Genomic DNA, 9,498 nt, shown 5'->3' on the forward strand with positions numbered 1-9,498 from the left:
TCTATCTATCTATCTATCTATCTATCTATCTATCTATCTATCTATCTATCTGTCTGTCTGTCTGTCTGTCTGTCTGTCTGTCTGTCTGTCTATCTGTCTGTCTGTCTGTCTATCTATTTCCTCTAACTTCCCTAATGCTTAGAAATGTCTCATGAGTTACAAATCTCATCTTTCTGTGTAGCAATGTAAACAGTTCAACTTTAATTAGTCCCTTATGAATTTTCTTTCCTGTTTACCTTTTTTGTGATTCTCTTGAGTCTTGTATTTGAAAGTAAAAGTTTCTATTCATCTCTACTCTTTTCAGCAAGAATGCTTGAAAGTCCTCTATTTCATCTAATATTAATTTTTTGTTTGCTTTTTAGAGGGAGAAGGCAGAGTAATTAGGGTTAAGTGACTTGCCCAAGGTCATACAGCTAAGTAAGTATAATTTTCTGAGACTGGTCTTGAACTCAGGTCCTCCTGATTTCAAGGCCAGTGCTCTATTCACTACACCATATAGTCAGCCCCTATATTCATTTTTTTTTCCTGCAGTATCATACTCAGTTTTGCTGGGTAGGTGATTCTTGTTTTTAATGTTAGCTCCTTTGACCTCCAGAATATCATAATCAAAATCCTGCAGTCCCTTACTGTAGAAGCTGTTAGATCTTGTATTATACTGATTGTATTTCCACAATACTACTATTATTTCTTTTTGGCTGCTTGCAAAATATTCTCCTTGATCTGGGAACTCTGTCTACAATATCCCTAGGAGTTTCCTTTGGGATTTCTTTCTAGAGACAATTGTTGGAGTCTTTCAATTTCTATTTTATACTCTGGTTCTAGAATATCAGAGTAGTTTACTTGTTAATTACATGAAAGATATGTCTAGGATCTTTTTTTTTTTATCATGGCTTTCAGGTAGTTCAATAATTTTAAAATTATCTCTCCTAGATCTATTTTCCAGGTCAGTATTTTTTTCCAGTGAGATAATTAACATTATCTTCTATTTTCTATTGTTTTGTTTATCTTTTATATTCTCTTGATTTCTAATAATGTTATTACCTTCCATTTGGTCTAATTTTGAAGGATTAATTTTCTTCAATAAACCCTTGGACCTCCTTTTCCATCTGGACAATTCTACTTTTTAAAGGCATTCTCCTCAATGGCTTTTTATATTTCTTTTACCATTTGTCCTCATCTGTTTTTTTTAAGGTGCTATTTGCTTTAGGGTTTTTTGAGTCTCCTTTAGCAAATTCTTGACTTCTTTTTCATGATTTTCTTATATCATTCTCATTTCTCTTCCCAATTTTCCTCTACTTCTCTTACTCGATTTTTGAAATCCTTTTTGAGCTCTTCCATGACATGTAACCAATTCATTTTTTTGGAGACTTGTGATATTGGATCTTTGACTTTGTTGTTTCATTCTGGTTGTGTGTTTTGATCTTCATTGTCACCAAAGTAAGATTCTGTGGAATTAAATGCCCTCTCCCCTTAAATAATTCTTCTTTGTCTATTCTTCCTCTAATAATTCATTCAAATAAGATAATTACTCTTTTTAGCTGTTCCTAAATGCTTTTAATTTATAAAGTTGTATCATACTTAGGTTTACTCCAATCTTTATTGCAAAATACATAATTACTAGTAATAATCTTTTTTTTAAAAGCAATCAGGGTTAAGTAACTTGCTTGTTTACATTAATGGGAATGTGAGGATAAGTTTGGCATCATTAGAAGTGGAGTATGTTAAGTAATTGGAGGGCAAGGAAGTGGGTAGATGTAAAATACAAGAGTCAGGATTGATAGGAAATAAGAGATATGCACAAACATAAAAACAAAGATCAAAAGTAGAATTTGTCAGGGAAAGCATATGTCTATGTATGTATGTACATAATATGTGTGTATTTATGTGTACATATGTATATCTTTCTATTTATCTATCTATCTATCTTTACACTTAATCATAGCCTTCTTGGGGGAGAGGGTGGAAGAACTAAGTAAAAGAGCAAAGCATAGAACCACAACCAAAAAAAAAACTAACAAGAAAGCAAATAAAATATAGACAGCCTTCAACATAAAGCATGGTATCTATTATATAGGCATTCTTAAAATTTAAATTAATTGTTATATATTTTGCATTCTCTCATGTTCTACTCTGCATATGACATGATTTTTTTTCTCATTTTGTACCTGTTTTAATATTTGATTCTTTTTCTTTTCTTACTGTGTTTTTTCTTCAGTAATAAAAAAAAAGATAGAGAGAAGGAGGGAGAGAGAGAGAGAGAGAGAGAGAGAGAGAGAGAGAGAGAGAGAGAGAATCCATTGATCACCTCCTGAAAGAGGCACCAAATTATCAGGAACAATGTTACCAAATTCCAGAACTCTAAGGTCAAGGAGAAAACACTAAAAGCAGCAAGACAGAAATAATTCATCTATAGAAATCTATACTCAGGATTATAGAGGATTTAACTGCTTCTGCATTAAAGGATTAGAGAGTTTGAATTACTATATTCTGAAAAGAAAAAAAAAGTTTGGATTACAACCAAGGATCCACTGCCAAGCAAAAGTGAGTATAATATTTAAGGGGAAAATGGACAATCAACAAGATAAGAGACTTTCAAACATTCTTGATGAAAAGACTTTAACTGAAGAGAAAATTTGATTTCCAAATACAAGACTCAAGAAAAGAATAAAAAGATAAACAGGAAAGAAAAATTGTTATTTAGTAAGGTTAAATTATTAACATCCCTGCATGGAAATATGATACCGGTAAATCTTAAGCACTGTATCACTATAAGGGAAGTAAGAGGCATTATACACAGATGGGGTATGGGCATAAATTGACTTTGATGAAATTATATTAAAAAATTAAGAGATGAGAAAGAGGATTGCACTGGGGATAAAGGAAAGGAGAAGGAAAATGGATTAAATTCTATTACATACAATGGTATGAAACACCAATTACAAAGGCTTGGACCTTATTCTCATCATGATTGTCTAAAAGATGGAATAACATGCACACTTAGTTTGATATAGAATTCTATCTTACACTATAGGGGAGTAGGAGTGGAGGGGGAGAAGAAATTTTGGGGGAGGGGATGATAGAAGGGAGGGTAGACTGAGGGAGGGAATGGTCAGAAGCCAAATAATAGTGAGGAGGAACAGGGTGAAAGAAGATAGAGGGAAAAGTATAAACAGGGGAAAAATAGAATAGACAAAAGTACAGAGTAATCATAACTGTGAATGTGATGAGATGAACTCACCCATAAAAATGAAGCAGATACCATACAGGGTTAAAAACCAGAATTCTACAATATTTAAATAATAAGAAACACATTCAAAGCACAGAGAAACACACAGAGAAAAGATAATTCTAACACACTCTGCTTCAGCTGAAGTTCAAAAAAGCAGAGGTAGTAATAATGATCTCAGACAAAGTAAAGTGAAAATCAATCTAATTAAATATATAAGGAAGGAAAGTACATCTTTTTTTAAAGTACCATAGACAATGAACTAATATCGATGCTAAATATATATGCAACAAGCGGTATAGCATTCAAATTCTTGGAAAAGTTAAGTGAGTTATAAGAAGAAATAGACAACTAAACAGTCCTAGTGGGGGCCTGAGTCTCTCCCTCTCAGAACTAATTAAATTAAGCCACAAAATAAACAAGAAAATAGTTAAAGAAGTGAATAGGATGTTTTCTATTTTCTATTTTCTCTAGAGGTGATAGACCTCTGGAGAAAAGTAAATGATGATAGAAAGGAACATATATCTTTTTGTCAGTGCTACATAACAATTACACAAAAAATAGATAAAAGCAATGTATCACCAGGATCATACACTATAACCAGATGTGATTTATAACAGCAATGCAGGGTTGGTTCAATGTTGAGAAAATCATCAGCATAAAGGCCATGTCACTAAAAAAGCAAACAAAAATCAGAACCATGATTATTTTAATAGACACAGAAAAGATGGCACAGTAAGAAGTAAGTCACTCTCACCATGCCTTATTGAACTCTTAATGCCCAGAAAATATTGGCCCAGGAAAAGGCTGAAACAGCTGAGCCAACAGAAAGATGGCGGGCAGAAATCTTATAGATCAGCAAGTTTGGGGGATTAATCAGAAATTCCCCTCTCACTCTGAGAGAGGGAGAGCAATACAGGATGGGAGGTGTCCCAGCAAACAAGAAGCAAGCCAAACCTTAGCAAACAAGGGTCGATTTTGAGCCCCAGGTGGTGGAATAAGCAAGCACCAACAACAGGATCCCTTGAGTGCTTTGGCACAGGCAGGGGGACCAGTAGACCCCAAATAAGAAAAGACCACATGCAACAGTTTTCTCCAGCAACCAAAGTTGCCAGTGTTTAAGCACAACTCCAGAAGGTCCAGATTCAGGTTGGCAAACATCTTCCAGTAGTCAAACATTCCAATATAAAGCTGGGTGAACAAGTATTCCCCAGACACCAGATTCTTCACCCACACCCAAAGAGCTCCAGTGCTGCTGACCCCAGCTCAGCACCATATAAACTGTCAGACCTCTATTACCTCCAACTGCCAGCACCAGAAACACAAGCATGCAAAGTCAGTGACCAGGTCTGGCGTTCCCAGCACAAGAGGCTTTGGTCAGTGCTCCCAAACTCCAACAGGAGAGCTCAATTTCAAAAGCCAGGCAAAAGACAAATGCTACTAGCAAAAAGCAAAATTGGAGAATGACAATAGATTCTCATTATAGGGAGAGGGAAAATCAAGGCACAAATTCAGAAAAGACAGCATTGTCAGTATACCCACATCTGAAACCTTTAAGCACAGCATGAAATGGTCTCAAGTCCAAACAGTCATCTTGGAAGAGCTCAAAAAGACTTTTAAAAGTAAAATAAGAGATGTAGAAGAAAAATGGGGAAAGAAATTGCAGGTATGCAAGAGAGATTCAACAGCTTGGAACAGGAAGGACAAAAACCTGAGTGTAGAAAAAAAAAAGCCCTTAAAAATATAATTGAACAAATTGAAAAAAAAATAGCAAAGAAAACAACTCCTTAAAAATACAATTTGACAAATAGGAAAAAAAGTACACTGAAGGAAAAAAATATCCTTAAAAAGTAGAGGTGACCAAATGAAAAAGGAGGAACAAAAACTCACCAAAGAGAACTCCTTAAAAATTAAAATGAGTCAAATGGATATAAACGTACATAGACAAAAATATGAAAAAAAATTGTTAAAACTTAGAATTGGGCAAGTAGAAGCCAATGACTCTGTGAGATATCAGTCATCAGTCAAACAGAAACAAAAAAAAAATTAAAACAGAAGACAATTTAAAATACATTATTTGTAAAACAACCTGGAAAATAGATCCATGTGAGATAAAATAAAAATTATTTTTCTGCCAGAAAATCATGAAGGAAAAAAGAACCTAGATAGCATCTTTCAGGAAATCATCAAGGAAAACTGCCTTGAGGTTTTACTGGAATGTATAAATAATTATTGAAAGAATCCACCAATTATTTCCTGTAAGATGTCCCAAATTGAAAATATCTAGGAATATTGAAGGCAAATTCCAAAATTACCAGATCAAAGATAAAGTACTGAAGGTAGCCAGAAAGAAACAATTTAAATATCATGGAAACATAGTCAGGGTTATGTAGGAACTTGCAGCTTCTACATTAAAAGACCGGAAGACAGGGGTGGAGCCAAGATGGCAGAGTAAAAGCAGGAACTTACATGAGCTCCTACTCCAACCACTTCCAATACATGTAAAAAATTACTCTAAACTAATTTTAGAGGTACAGAACCCAAAAAAAAGGGACAGAGAGAAAGAAATCTCCTGCTGAAGGAAGACTGGCAGGCTGACAGGAAGGATCTATTACACCAAGCAGGGAGCTGAGGGCAGTCCCATGTAAGCCATGCCAGCCCAGAGTTTTGGCCCAGACCAGCAACATTGACCAGCCAGAGCAGACTTCAGAAGTGTGAAATACTTTTTGTATTTCTGTGGTAGTTTCCAGGCTTCTCAACCAAAAAATGCCAAAGAGAAAGTAAAAGGTCAGTAGGGAAATATGTTGGAACTGGGTAAGAAAAGAACTTGGTCTGGCCCCTGCCACTAGGGCAGCAGATGTGGTGGCAACTGTGTGCCAGGTGCAGCTTCTGAGATGTGGCTGCCTCCAGAGCTCCTGGCCAACAGATTGGAGGGGGAACAAATAACCATTCAGAGGGTAATTGCTCTTGCTTCGACCTGCTTGAATCTGGGTCACAGTCTTGGGTAGTGATACTGGGATGAGATATACTAGTGTTCCAGAGTCTGTGGTAGCTGTAGAAAGAGAGCCCTCCTCATAGCTCTGAAAGAAGTTGTGCAAAACCACAGAAATTTGGGACACAACACTCTCCACTGTGGAAGCAGAGTTCTACTATGACAAAGAGCTCAAAAGGCAAGTGATTGGCTGACAAAATGGGTGAACAGATGAAACACAATTATACCATATAATCTTTTTGGGAGCACAAAGAGGATCAAAACATAGAAGCAGAAGAAGACAACAAAGTCAAAACTAGGATCAAAAGCCTCCAAGAAAAATATAAATTGGTTCGAGGCCATGGAGGAGCTCAAGAAGGATTTACAAAATCACCTAAGAGAAGTGGAGAAAAAATTGGGAATAGAAATGAGAATGGTACAAGAAATAATTAAAAATGAGTCAACAGCCTGCCAAAGGAGACCTCAAAATACTGAAGAAAATAATACCTTAAAAAAAGATTTAACTCAAATGGAAAGGAGGTCCAAAAAGTCAATGATGAGAAGAATGCCTTAAAAAAATTAAATTGGCCAGATGGAAAGGGATCACCTCTTGGAAAAAGATCTCAAAAATAAAACTCCTAGGTATATGATAGCCAAATTCCAGATTTCGCAGGTCAAGGAGAAAATATCACAACCAGTCAAGAAGAAACAATTTGCGTACTATGGAAAACCACTTGAAGGGGTTGGAATATGATATGTTCCTCAGGTCAAAGGAGGTCAAAGAAGCTAGGATTAAAACCAAAAATCACTTACCCAGCAAAACTATGTATAATCCTTCAGGGAAAAATATGGATATTCTATGAAATAGAGGGCTTTTAATCATTCTTAATGGAAAAAAATAAAAGTGTTGAACAAAAAAAATGACTTTCAAAAAAAAATTAACTTCCAAATACAAGAAGCAAGAGAAACATAAGGAAAACAGGAAAAAAGAAATCATGAGGAACTTATTAAAGTTGGACCATTTACTTTCCTATATGCAAAAAAATTATAATTGTAACTCATGAGACTTTTCTCAGGTGCAAAGCCAACCATGAGCAGCTTTCCAGAGGACTGCAGCTGTGAACAGCTTTAAGGTTATGATTAAACAGTATAGTGAACTCTCCATTTATTCAGTAACAAACTAAGGCAAAATATTCACAGAAATCAAAGTACAGCATTCACAATGGTATAATGTAATAACTTATCACAAAAATGGCCACAGAGATTTTACCAAAGAGGTCACATAGTTTTAAGCAAAAGACAGCATTCTTTGAGTAGCACAATCATTTAGAAAGTCCTTAATTCAATCATTCTTAAGGAGGCAAGCCTCCTTAACTGACACAAAGTACAGAGGTTAAAAGTTCTCTGCCTGTAGGTCACATTGTCTTAATCTCTTCAATCAAAAAGGTCTTCTTTCTTCTTCTTTGGAGATTAGTTTCCATTCATCCTTAATTAGTATGTCCTTAACTCAATCATATAAATGAAAAGTTCAAAGATCCCCAGCCCTAGTAAATCATTATCTTCTCAGTTTGCATTAAATACCCAAGAAGAGGTCTTTTCATCTTGACTCAAGGCAGGCTCTCAGCTTCCATGGTTGCTCTTCCATGGTCCCAGATCCTGGCTGAATCTATCCAACTGCCACATGGAGTCAAAGACAGACAGCTCTCGGTTCCTTGTACAGCTTCTTGTTTAGTTCCTGTTCCATATTGAAGCTCGAAGAGCCTGGTCCACCTCAAGTCCTTCACAGTTTCTGTTCCTGGGAAGACCAAACTTAACAAAGCCAAAGTAATATCAATCCACATTGCCAGAATCCTCCTCAATTCACTTTTTGACTGAGAAATCAACAGACACCCAACGACAAGGTCTGAGAAATCCACAAATATCATCAGTATAGTCCTAGGACCTCTGAAATTTTCAACAATACCACCCAGGATTTCTGTAGACATACAACAAGAAAATCCTCTTTCAGGGCTTCTGAACCAGCAGCAAGGTCCCAGGGCTTCTGTAAGAAAAGCACAGTCCTCTATCAGCAGATGAATCTGACAAAGTAACATCAAAACAGACAAAATACCAACACCACAACCATGCCTCCTCCGAGTTCTCCTCTCTTCTCATTTCTCACATCCTCTTAATTCTCACTTCAGTCCATGGTTCTCATTTCTCTTCTCAGTGCTTCCTAGTTCTCAGTTCAGTTCTCAGTTCTCTTCTCTCTCTCCAACAATAGCCTCCCAGCCTCCACATGCACCCTCCCTGCAGTTCTGGCCTCTCTCAGCTCAGGCTTTTCCTTATATGTGATATTCACTCATTCACAAGTTCTAGGTCTTAATACCTGACACAATCATGAACTTAGAACAAGGTCGCAAGTACCTGTTTGACTGCAAATACAAGGGGCAGGGAAGATCTTCAAATCCCCATTACCAGTACAGTATAGAAATCTAGCTTACCCTATATGAATTAGTAAGGGAAAGGGGAAAGGAAAAGGAGGGATAGATAGAAAGGAGGGAAGAAGTGGGAAAGGTAAAGGGGAAGAAAATGGAGAGGGGGAATAGAAGGGAGGGCAGATTGAGGGAGGTGACGGTCTAATACAAGCTCTAGTGAGAAGGGAAAGGGAGAAAGGAGATAGAAAAGTATAAATGGAGCGGGCAATAGGATGGATGACAGAAAATAGGCATAGATCAATATCTTACACCATGTATCAAGATAAAGTGAAAATGGGTACCTAATTCAGATATAAAGACTGATACGATAACCAAATTAGGAGAGCAAGGAATAGTATATTTGTCAGTTTTATGAGAAATGGAAGAATTTATGAACAATCAAGAAATAGAGAACAATGTGAAATGCAAAATGAATCACTTTGATTACATTAAATTGAAATGTTTGTGGTTTTTTGTTTGTTTTTTTGCACAAAGGCTATGCAACCAAGATTAGGAGAGAAGCAGAAAACCGGAAAACAATTTTTACAGCCAATGTCTCTGATAATGGCCTACTCTCTAAAATATAAGAACTGAGTCAAATTTATAAGAACACAAGTTATTCACCAATTGACAAATTGGCAAAGAATTTGAACAGGCAGCTTTCAGGGGAAGAAATTAACCTATCTATTACCACATTAAAAATGATTTAAATCACTTTTGATTGGAGAAATGCAAATCAAAATGACTCTGAGGTACCATATCACACATATCAGATTGATTAACATGAAAACAGGAAAATCATTTCAGGAAAACCTTGGGAAACTGATGTATTATGAATGCATTGT

The sequence above is a fragment of the Petaurus breviceps genome, unplaced genomic scaffold, assembly GCF_028583685.1.
Source record: "Petaurus breviceps papuanus isolate PSGF00001 unplaced genomic scaffold, PetGlider_PUasm1.0 90804, whole genome shotgun sequence".
Classification (NCBI taxonomy): domain Eukaryota; kingdom Metazoa; phylum Chordata; class Mammalia; order Diprotodontia; family Petauridae; genus Petaurus; species Petaurus breviceps.